General features: G+C 41.7%; 1 pseudogene; it reads left to right on the top strand.

Moving 5' to 3' along the window:
* Positions 1-12,894: 12,894 nt before the first annotated feature.
* On the top strand, positions 12,895-14,289 carry LOC110295116 (tripartite motif-containing protein 75-like; annotated as a pseudogene).
* Positions 14,290-16,243: the final 1,954 nt, after the last annotated feature.

Raw genomic sequence — 16,243 nt, 5'->3', positions numbered from 1 at the left:
CAAACCCTCCTCATGCTCCTCAGTTTGAATGCTCATTAGTTTCCACTTAGACATTAACTTATTTTTAATTAGGAATATGTAAGGGGGTGTATATGTCAGTGTTTGGGCCCACAGAGTCCAGCAAATACTGTCAGATCCCATGGAATGAGTTACAGGCAACTGTGAACTGTTCAACGTGGGTACTGAGAACCAAACTTGGGTCCTCTGCAAGAGCAGTAAGTGCTCTTAACCACTGAGTTATCTCTTCGTCCTTTGGACTTTAATTTATGTCATAGGATAATTAACTAGAAGAAAGGCCTTCGGAGGCTCTTGCTAATGGTCCCCAAATAAATAACAAATTAAGAAAAATCAAAACTCTTAGATGATGTTGAACATATCAGTTAATTTATTGTGACAAATGGTGGTCACAAGTATATCTGGTTACTTTCCCTCTTGGAAGGTCATGTTAACTGGTAAGTAGCCTTCAAACAAGAGATGGAGAAAGTAGCATCACATGTGTAAAGACTCAAGTTCATATCAACAAGTCACATGCCCCTCTAATCGGAGAGGGATTTGTACAAGAATGTCAAAGAAGCCCAATTATTGAATGTTATCCACTCAAATGTGTGCAGAATATGGCTTTACCAAAGCCTATTTTGATACCAGGCATGCATAACTGCTGAGCAACATTTACTCTAACTTGTCTTGGTCTGTTGCTTTCTTCTGAACATGTTCAGGCAGGTGTTATCCTTTTCTTCCTTATGGTAGACTTGCAGACATCTAAGCAGAGCTGCCAATATCTCTATATCTATAGATACCCTTACTCTATCTATAGAGTCACCATTAGCATATTGTTCCTTGGCCCTGGTGTCTTGAATGACCTAGTTAATCAAAGTTTCTGTGTGCCCAGTGTCCAAAAATGGAAACAATACTCTGTTTGGATTCCTGCTTGGTACAGCTCTCAACTGGGTTCCCCTCATCATTGTTCCCACACTCTAAAAAAAAAATCTTACTTCTGGGACACATTTAAAATTAATCTGTTCGCTTCACACCCACAGCTGCTACCTCCTGAAAGCAGGCTAAAATTATCTTCCCTTCCCACATCACTTCCTGTTTCAAATGCCTCTTTTATAGCTCCCTGTGGGTTTTTTTCATCAGGTTCCAGTTTCTTGATCTGTTATTGTCCGACTCCAATCATTATTTTTACGGCTTCCTGATACTTGGTTCTTTTCTCTTCCACAGCTTTGTTCACTGTCACCTCTATTGAAAGTTAACACTTTGCAATATCCACCATTTTTATCCTTTCCTCAATTAGAAATCCCTTTTATATATCGACCTCATGTTTGAAACGTATAAGAAATGCAGGTGTGATCTTTTCTCCTTCAGCATCCATGAACATCTCCATCGGGGAGATTTGATCACATTTTCGATATCCATGCACACTCCTATTATAGTGCTTTACTCACCTTTTCTTTAAAATTTTTTTCCAAGAAATAGATGTGATTACCACATTTATATCATTTTGATGACTTTGTCTTGGTTAAATACTGGTGTCAAGAAGAAGCTGTTAGAACCCAAATTATATCTTACAATACAACATGAAATGTGGAGCCCTTCACATGAATGACACAGTACTCTGGGGTAGCAAGAACTACCCCTCAAACTCACATTGACTGACTGCCATTCCACTGAAAGATGAATCATGTCAGTCATTCAAATTAGCTTTACATCCTTTTCTGGCCTTGGAGGGCTCCTGTACACACGGTTCACATAAACTCAGACACAGCTCAAGGTCTTGCACTATGGCGAAACTCCCCCATGTCTCCAGAGGTGTTGAAGGACAGGACTGAGTTAAATATTTTAGCTCTGGGCCTCTGAATCCACACCTGTGTGTACCTCTAGACACAAAGATTAATACATAAAGTCTGTCTACCGGAGCGCCTCAGGCCATATAAACACATTTTTTATTGAATGGGCTCAAAGTCCTTTGTAGATATTATCTTTATAATTCTCCTAACAGTCCCTTTCGGCATGAAGAAACCAGAAGGGACTGATTAGCACTGCATGTTTTTGAAGAGCCGGCCTTTAATGGAGACAGCAGGCCCAGATCCCTGGGGTCATTTCTTTCAACAGGTGGATGGCCTGCCTTAAGTCAAGGTCACACATTAAGGTACTGGCGTGCTTAGAAAAGAATTCTAGTTTAATGATCCACCCATGAGATCTGGCTGCTTTCCACATTTACAAAGTCACTGAGGAGTTAGATTAAGACCATCTACATAAATTCCAGTGTTTCCATGGAAACACTCTCTGGAGGAAGAATCAAGCACAGGACATGAGTCTGAGTGCTAGGCACATGGTAAAGACCCCTTGCACCCCACTCTTCCTTGTCACAACAGAGGACTAGGTTGGCCAGTCTTTAAAGGATTTCTTCCCTGTCTCAACCTGTCTCTCACTTCCTGCTTGGTTCACTGGCCCATTTCAAATATTCTAATAGTTACTCACATTGCTACACACCCTCTCCTGGAATCTAAAAACAAAAACAAAAAAGCAAAAGGAATCCATGAGTTTGCAATGATAATCTTCTTTCATTCTACACATCGTTGGGCTGTGGAAAGAGGCTTGTGAGGCTGCAACCAGTGGAAACCACCTTCCATTCTACACAAACACACCATGTGAAGCACCTTCCCACAGACAACCCTGAGGAGATTTTTCCTCTGTCCTGAGGAGATTTTGATTGACACTTTTCCAGCTTTCCCTGTCTACCAATGATCTTTCTTCCTCTTCCCTCTCTTCGTTCTTTCTTTCTCCTTTCATTTCCTCTTCCCTTCTTTGTCTGTTTTCTCATATGCCTCTTAGAAACATCCCACGTTGCTTGACTCTTTACTCCCTCTACTCTAGAACAACACTTCTTAATATGAGTATTTTTCAACTCACAATCTCTTTTTGCTCAATCTTTTTTACACAACCATGCATATATAAATAGATAAAGCAAGTGTGTAACATAAACATCTACTGAACTAAATCACAAATAAATTTATCTTAAAACAATTCACTGGTATACATATAGTTTAACCATTTGCTAAAAGTCGCATACTAATGATGTGGGTGTGCCTGTTTCTTTTTACATAAAGAACTAAATTTTGACTTAATAGTCAATCCTGCAGAAGTTAGAGCATCTTCAATGCTTTTTAGAGTTGATCAATATTTTGATATTTGAATTCAGTACTGAATGCTATTTTATATAACTATGTATTACAGTAGTAGAAGTATGTTTAAGGCCACTGTAGAGATTACTAGAAATTCTGTCCTAATCCTAAGCTAAAATTAACTGCATAATTTTTTATAAAACTCAGGTCAACAATTCATGTACAGATTTTTAAAAATCAAACATTTTAACACAATGGCAGCTGAATATATGCTAACTTTCTACAAACTAAAGAGGAACAGCTAGAAAATATTAAAAGTATTTGTTTTTTTATAATTAATCCACAATGTTCTACAAGAACAGAAAATTTCTGTATACCAAATAAAACACTATAGTCAATAGTGTACAATAGCTTCTGATCTTAAACGAGATATGTCATGTAGTACTGGTATCAGCATGTATGGTGCTGTCAAACATCCAGATCGTATATTCAGAGCCACGGCTGCAGTCAAGGTGAGCCTTGGGTGAGTACTACCATACACACCTGCCATTCACTACTCCTTTGAGTAGTTTTTCCTCCTCCTTCTCCTCCTTTCTTTTATTGAGTCAGGATCTCACATAGCACAGGTGATGGTTCATGAAGAGGAAGACCTCAAACTTGCTATATGGGCAAGGCTAACTTTGCAGTTCCAATCCTCCTCCCCCCACCTCCCAGTCGTTGGGAATTCAGGTGTACACTTGTGGGAAACCGCAAACGCCATTACAAGATGGTGCTGGTTTCAATAAGCCGATGCCCATGAATATGGGTAAACAACCAATGTGCGCATGTGCCATAGAGTTTTTTACAGAGTCACTGCCTGGCACGAGGCATGTAAATGAGGTACTGAAAGCATAACCAGTCAGGTATAGACACGCCTCTCCTAGACCTATATAAGCAGCACCAGCTCTGGGGCTCAGGGTCTTTCACCAACGCAGTCAATGCTCTCCCAATAAACGTGTTGCAGAAGGATCCTGTTGTGGCGTCTTTCTTGCTGGCGAGTCAGGCATCTCACAAAATGGTGCCAAAACCCGGGACATAACATCTTCAGGCACAAGTGAGCGAAGACGCCCTGTTACAGGGAGGATTCAGAACTGCATCACGGGGATTGAGTGGTTAATGAAGTGTTCCTGTAAAGCAGTCTGTTGAGAAGGATTCAAGTATGTGGATTCAGAACTCTTCAGCTGGGGAACAGGGGTACTGGTAAGTAAAAAGAAATTAATGTAAGTCTCTGAGAGGTATGCTTTCCTACAGAATAGATCCAGTAATTGTTGCTGGGGTTGTGTTGCTTGCTTTCTTTCTTGCCTTGATATTATGCTATTGCCTTAATTTTCATCGCCCTGGACACAAGTATATCTGCTGGGAGTAGCTCGGCAGACACATAAGATCATAAAGCAAGTGTAGATAAACTCGTGGATCGACCTTGGGGCTAAGAACCTCACGTAGATAAGTGAGTATCTCAAGGACGCTTCAGTCCAGGATGAGTATGGGTACTGGCCAGTCTATGCCATTAGTGGGGCCGGTGCAAGCCTTGCTCAAAGAACGAGGTTTAAAGATTTCTGAAAGTACAGTGAGAGGGTTTTTTAAAGAAATAGACAGACTCGCTCCTTGGTTTTCCCCCACTGGGTCGCTGATTCTACCTAGTTGGAAAAAGTTAGGGAGAGATATAGCGAGAGAAGAGGCAGAAGGGAAAGTGAAAGCAGGAACAAGGCCGTTATGGAAGCTGATTAAGGCTTGTATCCAGGACAAGAAATGTGGGCCAGTTGTTAAGGAAGGGCAGTGACTTTTACAGGAGCACCAGGAGAGTATGTCAGAAACAGAGAGATATGAAAAAGAAGGTGCGCACAGAAAAATAAGTAATATAAAAGATATAAAAAGAGAAAAAGAAAAGAAACTAAAATATAAAGATACAAAAGATAATATAAAATAAGTCAATTTACCCCCTTCTTGAGGACTTTGAGTTACTGGAACTATCTAGCTCGGAAGACTCGGAACTATCAGGAGGGGAGGATTTGGAGGAGGCTGATGCAGAGTATGAGGCAGAGAGATACGGGCCCATAGGGAGGAGTACAAGGGCTCCCCCACCACCTCCACCTTATACAGAAAAGAAAACAATTGGCAGTGGCCACTCTTTTTGTACCCCTAAAGGGTTGCGTAAAATATGTCAGGCTTTTCCTGTTTTTCAGGATCAAGCTCAACAGCAATATTATGAGCCAATATAGCATAAACAATTGAAAGATTTAGCAGAGTCAGTAAGGACCTATGGGGTCAATGCCTCTTTTACTCAGTCCCAAATTGATAGACTGGCTCACCATGCCATGACTCCTTCTGATTGGATGAGTGTGGTAAAGGCATGTCTTACTATGGGACAGTATCTAGACTGGAAGTCTATATGGCATGATTTGTGTTTGAGTCAGGCCCATGATAATGCCACTGCAGGGCAACAAGCATGGAGCTTTGAGATGCTTACAGGTCAGGGTATGTAGACAAACAATCAATTAGGATACCCAGTGCAAGTCTATGATCAGATAAATCAGGCAGCAGTGAAAGCTTGGAAAGCATTGCCTAATCGAGAGGTTTCCCCTCCTTAAAAATCTGTCATTATACGGATGACATTTTGATTTGTGGACCTAAAGAAGAAAGTATACAGCAAGCTTATGGTTTGCTTAAGGAAACTTTAAAAAATAATGGCTTGATTATTGCACCAGAAAAGGTACAGCAGTCTAATGTTAGTCATTTTTTAGGAGCCACTATTACTTTACGGTGTGTTTCCCCACAAAAGATCAGTATAAGAAAAGATCATTTAAAGACATTAAATGATTTTCAAAAATTATTAGGAGATATAAATTGGATTAGACCTTATTTAAGGATCCCTACTTCAGAATTAAAACCTTTATTTCAAATTTTAGAAGGAGAATTACATATTACCTCATTGAGACAACTGACACCTGAGGGTTCTGAGGTTCTTAGGAAGGTAGAAAGAGCTATCCAAAAGGCTCAGTTAAATTGTGTAAATGAGCAAGAACCTTTGTGCCTATGCATATTATGAACCATAAATTTGCCAACTGCTATGTTATGGCAAGATGGTCCTTTAGTATGGATACGTCCACATATATCCCCTAATAAGACTATAGAGCATTATCCCACCATGGTGGCAAATATGGCCCATAAAAGTATAAAAAGTTCAATTACTCACTTTGGAAAAATGCCTGATAGTATAATTATTCCATATACTGCTGCACAAATGCAAATATTGTGTGCTACTATAGATGAAAGGGCCATTCTTAGATGCAGTTATTCTGGTTTAATTGATAAACATTATCCTAAACATCCTTTATTACACTTTATGTTATTGCATCCAGTGATTTTTCTAAAGGTGATGGCTAATACCCCTATAAAGGGAGCCATTGATATTTATACAGATGGATCCAAAACAGGAATTGGAAGTTATGTGATTAATAAAAAGGCTGTATGGTTGCAATTTACACCAGGAGCCCCTCAATTGGTGGAATGTTTGGTGGTTTTAGAAGTTTTTAAAAGATTCCTTATGCCCATAAATATTATCTCTGATTCTGATTATGTGGTTAATGCTGTACTACCATTAGAGACTGCTGGAAATTTTAAGCAGTCTAGTCCAGTATCTGAAATTTTGATGAAAATACAAGATTGTATTTTGATGTGTGAGCATCCCTTTTATATTCAATATATTAGAGCACATACATCATTACCTGGACCTATGGTTAAGGGAAATGCAATTGCTGATTCAGCCACCAGAGATATGGTTTTCCTATCACAAAGTTCTATAGAAGGTGCTAAGAATTTTCATCAACTTTATCATGTCCCTGCTTCTACACTGCGACAGAAGTTTAAGCTCACACGAACAGAAGCTTGAGACATTGTTCTACAGTGTGGTAAATGTGTAGAATTTATTAATGCACCTTCTGTGGGCATTAATCCTGGCAGATTGCGACCCCTAGATGTTTGGCAGATGGACGTCACGCATATCCCAGCTTTTGGTAAATTACAATATGTACATGTGTCCATCGATACCAGTTCTGGTGTCCTACATGCCTCTCCCTTGACAGGGGAAAAAGCAGTTCATGTCATATCTCACTGCTTAGAGGCTTGGGCTGCATGGGGCAAGCCCCTAGTGCTGAAGACAGACAATGGTCCTGCATATACTTCTTCTAAATTTAGTCAATTTTGCAAACAAATGCAAGTGAAACATATCACTGGATTGCCCTATAATCCACAGGGCCAAGGCATCATTGAAAGAGCTCATCGTACTTTGAAACAATACTTGCAAAAACAAAGAGGAGGAATAGAGGCTATGACGCCAAAGATGGCTCTATCCCTTACAATATTTACTCTTAATTTCTTAAAATTGGATGATGCTGGGAGATTACCAGCTGAAAGGCACGGACAATGGCCTCAACCGCCCAATGAAATGGCCAAGTGGAAAAATGTCCTTAATAACAATTGGTATGGCCCGGATCCGATATTAATCAGATCCAGGGGAGCTATTTGTGTTTTTCCACAGGGTGAAGATAATCCACTTTGGGTCTCGACGCGACTGACAAGGACCGTGAAAGAGCAAGATGAATCCCAAGATGATCCTGTTATTCCTGATGATTGAGACCGGGATAAGTATACCTTTGTGGGCCGCAGTGAGATCATGGCCAGTACCTTTACTGGTACATTCCAATTCTTCTACCTTGCCTTTGTTTTTTGCAACTGAATGTTTTTTGGATGCGCCTTGTGCACAACAAACTCCTCAAGAGCCACGGGTGTATAATAGTACGAGTTTTCATTTAAATTATACACTATGCTTTGTGCATAATGTGGATAAACCTTTTACACCCTGTATATTTTTAAAGAAAAAGATTATCTCTAATTGGGCAGATCCCATTTACCAAAATAAAGTGAGCTCTGGGGTGTTATTTAATGCTTTAATGCAAGTTGTTCAAGGAGCGCAATCAGGCTCAAGTGATGTTGGAAATAATGTAACTTCACCTATAAACATCACCACTATTATGATAAAGGGAAATGTGACTATTCCCAAAAGATCACGATGGCCTGTTGGCAATGCTACTGCTATACGCAGCATGCCTTGGTGCCATCCGGATCTTGCATTTCCTATAGTTTTTTCACCTTGTCAATCAAATGTTTTTCCTTGGGAAGAAAAAGCAAAGGGTTTTGTTTTGTCACCACCATTGGAGTTTGCTGTAATGAATGATAAAGGAGATAGTACAGGAAAAGAAAATATTTGGCCGTATTACGAATGGATTTTAAGTAATGAGGCAGGTGCTAGTACCAGTTTGTCAGCCTTTGCACTGCTGACTGGAACCTTTCATGAGATGTTGAATGTTTCTGCCACACTTTCCAATATCTCTGCTCATTTAGATAATGTAACATCTAATAGAGTTATCAGGAATATGACTACTTCTCTATTAGAAGTCTGTGTCAATCCTCCATTTTTCTTTATATTGGCTGAATTTCAAAATAATACAGAATGGTTATATTGTACAAATGTCACATGTTTTTTGACACAATGCTGGAATGGAACTAATTTCTTAGCCTTAGTGGTACATTTGCCAACCTTTGTCCCTGTGCCTGTTGAGGGAAATCCAGAGAAGTTCCCAATCATGAGTCTTGTTCGGCAGAAGAGAGATTTTGGAATCACAGCTGCCATTGTTACTGCCATTGCAGTGTCCGTGGCATCAGCGGTTACTGCGGGAATTGCTATGGCCAATCAAGTTAATACTGCTGACACCATAAGTCAGATAACAGAAAAATATGTCTGAGGCATTGCTTACCCTGCAAAGGGTGGATTCCCATATCGCCTCAGGATTAATGTTAGTGAATCAAAGAGTAGATATTTTACAACATAACATAGAACAGATGATGGATGTAATACAAATGAGTTGTGTGGCATCAACTCCACATGTGTGCATTACTCCTGTTAGGTATATTAACAATTGTTTTATTAAAAGTACAGATTTATCGAATTATCTGAAGGGGAACTGGTCACAGGAGCTGGAAAGGTTGCAGACGAAGCTGCAGATACAGATCCTGAACCTTAATGGAACCAGAGTGGAACCAGTGACCCTTGGAGACTTTACCTCTTGGCTTACCTCTGCATTTTCTTACTTTAAGGAATGGGTGGGAGTAATTTTGTTTTGTGCTGCCATATGCTGTGGACTGGTGTTCATGCTTTGGTTGGTTTGCAAAGTCAGAACCCAACAAAAACGTGACAAGGTGATTATAACTCAGGCACTTTTAGCCATTGAAAACGGCGCCTCCCCGGAAGTTTGGTTATCTATGCTCAAGAATTAGTCAGCATCTGAGTCCTCTGCTCTTGCACCCCATGGATTTATGGATCCATTGTACTGGGATGAGAGAGACTCAACGATCATTGATCAGCCCTTGCACATCGCTGAGGTTTCCTCATTGTACGCGGTAGGGTGATCATGATTTCCCCGCTAATTCATTTCTTTAAAACTTAGCTGGCCTCTTTTGTAGAGTTCGCCCTAGGTCATTTAGCAGTTACAGTCACACAGTGCCGCGGTATCCAAAGACGGGCAACTTTCCTCATACACAGACCAACCTAAGACACGGGTCCTGGTGGCGATAGGGTTACCCTATGACGGGTAAGGCTGTGATACAGAGGAACGACCTAAAACAGGAGCCATGGCGGATGGACATAATTGCATAGGCCTAGTCCAGCATCATTTTATTAAAATAAAAAGGGGGAGATGTGGGAAGCTGCAAACACCATTACAAGATGGCGCTGGTTTCAATAAGCCGACGCCCATGAATATGGGTAAACAACCAATGTACGCATGTGCCATAGAGTTTTTTGCTGAGTCACTGCCTGGCACGAGGCATGTAAATGAGGTACTGAAAGCATAACCAATCAGGTATAGACACGCCTCTCCTAGGCCTATATAAGCAGAGCCAGTTCTGGGGCTTGGGGTCTTTCACCTACACAGTCAATGCTCTCCCAATAAATGTGTTGCAGAAGGATCCTGCTGTGGCATCTTTCTTGCTGGTGAGTCAGGCGTCTCACATATACTATCATTCGAAGCACACAGGTGATTTTGAATTGATTTTTGTGTCTTGCATGTTCAGAAACCTTCCACTGTTTCACAACCTCAACTCAGTTAATGCAGTCCATATGGGTTTATGGTCCACAGTTTAAGACGCTGGGTATTAAACTTCTGAATGTGTGTATCATTGTTTCACTGTCCCCCTACCTTTCACTTGGTCTATCCTAGGATTACCAATGTGACCCCATTACCAATGAATGGGACTAAGGGACCTATGAGCTTTTTGAGAGAATACCTCATATTTAAAAATCACAGAATTCCTGCCCTGGCCCCTAACACCCATGTCATCTTGTACTTCAAATGTATTCAACCTATCCCCAATGTTCATTTTTCAAAATTCCAAGTTCAAAAGTTTCCCTGAGACTCAAGGTAAACTCCCAGCTAAAGGTATCGTTTAAAATGAAAATAAAGTAAATAGTAGAGGGGGCTGGGGCTGGGGCTGGAGAGACCACTTAGCAGTTAAGAGCTCTTGCTCCAGAGGACCCACGTTCACTTCCCATCACTCATTTGGCAGCACAAAATGACCTGTAACTCCAGCTACTGGGAATATGATGCGCTCTTCCTATCTCCAAGGGACATGCATTCATATGGTGCATATACATGCATGCATACAGACAAAACTTATACACAAAATAAAAATAAATAAATCTGAGGCTGGAGAGAGACCCCAATATACAGTTAAGAGTAGTAGCTGTTCTTCCAAAGGACTCAAGTTTTATTTCTAGCACCCACACGGTCACAGTCATCTGTGACTCCAGTTCCAGGGCATCTGATGCCCTCTTCTGGACTCCTCTGCCATCAGACACTCGTGCCAACAATATAGTCATACACATAAAATAAAACAAAAAATTAAAAATGTCTTTAATAATTTATATAGATACAGCGTAAACAGTCCCATTCCAAAAGAAGAGGCTGTAAAACAACAAGAAAAATGGACCAAAACAAGGACAAAACCAAGCAGCGTAAACTTAAAATCCTACAACTCCATGTCTGCCATCTGAATGTTGTTGGCATTCTTTGAGCCCCAAAGGTTTTGGGTAGCCTGGTTCTCTTGGCTCTGCCTATTTCTGCTTATAAGACCTCTCTCTAGGCTAGTTGTGTTTCCTGCTTTCAGGTGCTTCAATAGACACTCCACATTCCTGGCATACCTAATTCTGTGGAGTCTCCATTGCATCTGTGTCTCCTCTTTCACAGCTTCACACAGCACCCTCCCAGTTCAGACTGTAGGCTTCCTTCTCTGCTATACAGATTGCCTGTCCATGGGATTTTCCTTTGAAATATGAGTGGAAGCCCGTGTGACCCCATAACTCTTGTATTCTTCATGCCCACAAGATCTGATGACAGTGGGTAAAGTAGACAGACTCTTGAGTGTCTGGCACATCGGAAGTGGTCCAGGGCTTGCAGGATGGGGTCCCTCAAGATACTTTCTTCTCAAAGCTATCTGCTGATTCCTAAGATGTTCTTAGCCATGTTTGCTATTCTGTTCTTAGCCATGTTTCCTATGGTGGGGCTAAGTGCTTGGCTTCTGTTTAACTGTGTTTCCTTTCCACATACTATACCTTCCTTAGCTCCAACTTCACATAGATTCTTCTGAATAAACTACAAATTATGAAGTCTTTTTTATGTATTTTTCTTTGATTTCTCATTATAAAGCTGGGTAAAAACATGTCAATGCCTTGTGATACCCTGAATGCTGGACTGCTTTGAAATCTCTTCTCCATTAACTTACCCATCAGTTTTAAGCTCACTCACACAGAGTCTTAAGTCATGTTTTCTGCCAAAATGTAAGCAACACAATGAGTCCAGTTTCCAAGCGCTTCCCCGTTCGAGCACAAGCCCTATAAATACAACCTGTACTGACATATTCACACTTTGCTCTTCTGAGCTCCACCAGAATTGCCCATCACTCCTGCCCACAGCATGCTAGGCTTTCTCCACCAGCTTCTTCAAGCTTTCTACTCCTACAATAACGATGTCCAATCTTCAGACAGTTTTCTGGATTTGATTCCTCATTGCCGGGACAAATGACTGAGCAAACAACTTTAAGAGAGGGAAGAAGTGGGGGTGGGGGGTGAGGACAGTTGAGGTTTGGGCTGGGTGGAGGGTGGGATGGTGGGTAGTGGGTAGAGGAGCAGGTACAGTCTTGAGCTCCATGAGTTGGAATAGCACTTTGGTTTCTTTTTTGGAACTGTGAACCTGGAAATGTCAACCACAAGTGCAAACAAGATGCCGGCATCACCCAGTCTGCCTGCTAGAAAACACCCTGGCAAAAGAGAAATGGTTAGCAGGTTTTCAGAAGAAAAGCCTGGCCTAGAATTCCTTTTTACTCAAACCAACTGTGAGTTGCCAGAGTCCAGAAGAGTAGCTGCCCACCTGGGCTGTCACTAGCTGTGGGCACGTGCAAAGGACCTTGTTGGCAGCTGGAATTATCCAGTATAAAAACCACAAAGGACTCAAGGCTTTCACCACTCTGGTAAACCCAGGAGACATCAGTGGAGTGACAGCTGCTTTCAGGAGGGACTGTAAGAACTACAGGACAAGTGAGTCTGATTGTCCCTAAAGGGCACCCCAGAGCCAACCTTCAATAGGAAGCCCACCTTGGTCCAGACCTTTATTCCCAGCTGATGGCACAGGCTGAGGTCTTGCCCAGACTCCAGAAAGAGACCAAATGCCCCACCTGTCTGAATGACCTGACAGACCCAGCTACCATCAAGTGTGGACACAACTTCTGTCATTCCTGCATCAAAGACAGAGGCAGAGCAACAAGCCACATTCTCCTGTCCTGGTCTGCCGACATCAGTGCCAACACAGGAGCCTCAGAAGCAATGCCCAGCTTGGAAAAATGACTGAAGCTGCCCAGCTGCTCCAAAGCATGAAGAGCAAAAGCAAGAAACAGGAAAGCAGCACCAGTTGTGAGACCAAGTCTTAACCCTCTTCTGTGAGAATGCCCTGCAGCTGCTGTGTGACCAGTGTATCGAGCCTGATTGAGCCACAGGCACCATCGGATGACATCCATTCCAAAGGCTGCCTCTCCCCACAGGAAAAACCTTCAGGGCTAAATCAAGATCCTGAAGTGGCAAGTGGAAGAGGTTCAAGAGTTAATGAGCAGGCAAAGCAGAACAACTCTGGCCCTGAGGGAGCAAGCAGAGAAGCACAGAGGTCGGAACTAACTTCTGAGTGTGAGCAGCAGCTCATCTGGTTTCTAGATCAGGAAGAGCGGGCAGCTTTCTCCAGGTTAGAAGACGAGAAGGAGATTGAGAAGAAACTGCTTGATAACATAGCAGCATTAGATCGCTATGGTTCTGTGTTCAGAGACTTCGTGAGCCAGGCGTTGCTGACTAGAGAGCTCTCCGAAGCCAAACTGCTCTCCACGGTCAAGGATTTTTACCTGAACTGTAGGCGTCAGATCATCAGCCCAACCACTTTCCCAGTTCAGTTAAGAAGAGAAGGAAGTGTACAACTGTCCTCTCCAGTATTCAGCCCTACAGAAAGTTACACAGCACTTTACAGACCATCCAAACCTGCTCATTTCTGAGAATAGAACATGCATAACATTTACAAAGGAAAGACAATGTGTGCCTGGTTCTTCAAGGTTTACCAAGAGTCCTGTCATGTTGGGGATTCCATATTTTAATTCTGGGAGACATGTTTGGGAGGTGTGGGTAGGAAAGAAGCCAGAATGGGCAATTGGTATGTGGAAAGCTGATATCTCCATCAGGGAAAGGCAGTCCTTTATCCCCTGGGGATGCTGGAGGATTGTTTGGCAAGGGGACAGCTTCAATGTCTCAGGAGCTGACCCAGACTCTCAGTTGAAGGCCACAAGTGCCACAAGCATTGGTGTTTTCCTGGACTATGAACTGGGAGAGGTTCTACAACATGCCTGAGAAATGTCACCTCTATACTTTCGGGGACACTTTTACTGGTCCTGTTTCCCCTTATTTCTACAAAGGACCTCCATCGGAACCTCTTAGACTTGTCCTGCCGCAGGTTCTGAATGCAAACCCACATGGTGGCCTTAACTTTAACAAGTTTGTTTCATATTCTGCACTCCCCTTCCCCCCAACACAGGTTGGCCCCAAGCTTATTATATAGCTGAAGATAGCTTTGAATTTGTGTTCCTCTGGATTACACAGTCTTATTGATAGGACAACAGGCATGAGCTTCTGTACTCAACATTTTTTTGAGGGATGTTCTTGCTATGTAACCCTGATTTGCCTGGAACTTTATATGCTGACCAGGTTGGGGACCAACTGTCAGCCTGTCCACTGTCCTCCATCTCAGCTTCCTGTAATCTGGGTTTACAAGCACAGATCAACATATTGACAACAGATGTATTTTTAAACTTCTAAGTCTTACATCTGAGTTTTTACATTTTATTTATTTATTTATTTATTTATTTATTTTTGCCGTAAAACCCCATGCCTAGCAATACTATGAGGGCTGAGCTATATACTTCAACCTTTTCATCTTTGGTATCATCTTGGTAAACTAACTAGGCTATCCTTGACTAACTTTGCAGCCCATCCTGGCCTGGCCCTCCCAAGTAGCTGCTATTACAGGTTTGTATCACCAGCCCAAGCCCACCTCAGAAAGTGATAGGTGTTTTCAGAATGTTTTTACCTATTTTGTAATTGAGAGGGTCTTATATAGTCTAGGCTAGCCTCAAACTTCATACATAGTAGAGACTGACCCTGAACTCCTGATTGTCTAACCCCCATCTCACAAATGCCCAGCCTTTGAAATTTGTATTTTATATATTAGTTTCCCTATAAACTTAGAAACACCTTAAACATTAATAAGGAGTTGGGTTAACAACAGCAGAGTTCTAAAAAGGTTTTAAAATATTCCTGAGTTTTCATTTCAATATCAAATCATCAGTGTTATCCTCCTTCCCTCCCTCCCCCTCCTCCCCACCTTCCTTCCTCCCTCCCCACTCCTCTCTCTCTTTTCATTCCTAGTACTGGGGCTTGGGTTCAGAAATCTAAAATCATCAATGAGCCCTGGTTGATTTTTATGTAGTCTTGGTAAATTGTCCAGGCTAACCTTGAGTTTTTCATTCTCATCCCTCAGACTCCCACATAGCTAGGATTGCAAGCAGCTTCCTTTATGACCTGATAGATTTGGGGGGGGGTATCTCTATTCTTTTAAAATTATTATTTGCATATTTGAGAGGGATGGACAGACAGATGAACTATAGTTGAGGGTGTGAGGTCAGGAAATACTTCTCTCATATATCCCAGGAATTATGTTTAGGTAATAATCACATTTGCATGGCAAGGCCATCTCAGGCCCTAATATTGGTTCTTGATAGAAAAGGGAAACAGGAGATGAAGAGACTGATGAATGGCTGCTACGTCACAGTTAGATCAGACAGAAAGTACCCTGTACTACTTACTGCAAACTGGGTCAGTTATTGACAGTAAGAGGTAGTTTATATTTCAAAAAGCCGCAGGAAAGCTTTTGGGTTGTCATCACCAGAGAGACAAATGTTTGAGGGGACAGTTGTAATATGATGTAAACACTACATATGTTCACACGTTGAGTTGTGACAAGGTCCCCATTAATGTACCATCTTTATCCATCAAATTTAATTTTATGTATGCAAGTACACTTTGCTCTCTTCAGACGCACCAGAAGAGGGCATTAGATTCCATTACAGATGGCTGTGAGTCACCTTGTGGTTGCTGGGAATTGAAATCAGGACCTCTGGAAGAGCAGTCAGTGCCATCTTTCCAGCCTAAATTTAATTTTAATAAAGGAAAAAATTTTAAAAAGTAAGGGAAGAAGTATTTACTTTGGTTTATAGTTTACAACTTCCAGTGTTGCTTCTGTATCCATGCTTGTTTAAGGCACAGCATCATGGTGGAAAGCATGTGGAGAAACAATGAATTGCCTCTTGGTTACATGAAGTAGAAAGATAAGAGGTGGATAGGGCAGAGACCAACTTCCTCCAGCCAAACTCCACCTACTACT

Source organism: Mus caroli, unplaced genomic scaffold, assembly GCF_978045245.1.
Source record: "Mus caroli unplaced genomic scaffold, Mus_caroli_1 scaffold_1, whole genome shotgun sequence".
Lineage (NCBI taxonomy): Eukaryota > Metazoa > Chordata > Mammalia > Rodentia > Muridae > Mus > Mus caroli.
The sequence above is the reverse complement of the archived record's forward strand: the minus strand, read 5'-3'. Positions and strand labels throughout refer to the sequence as shown.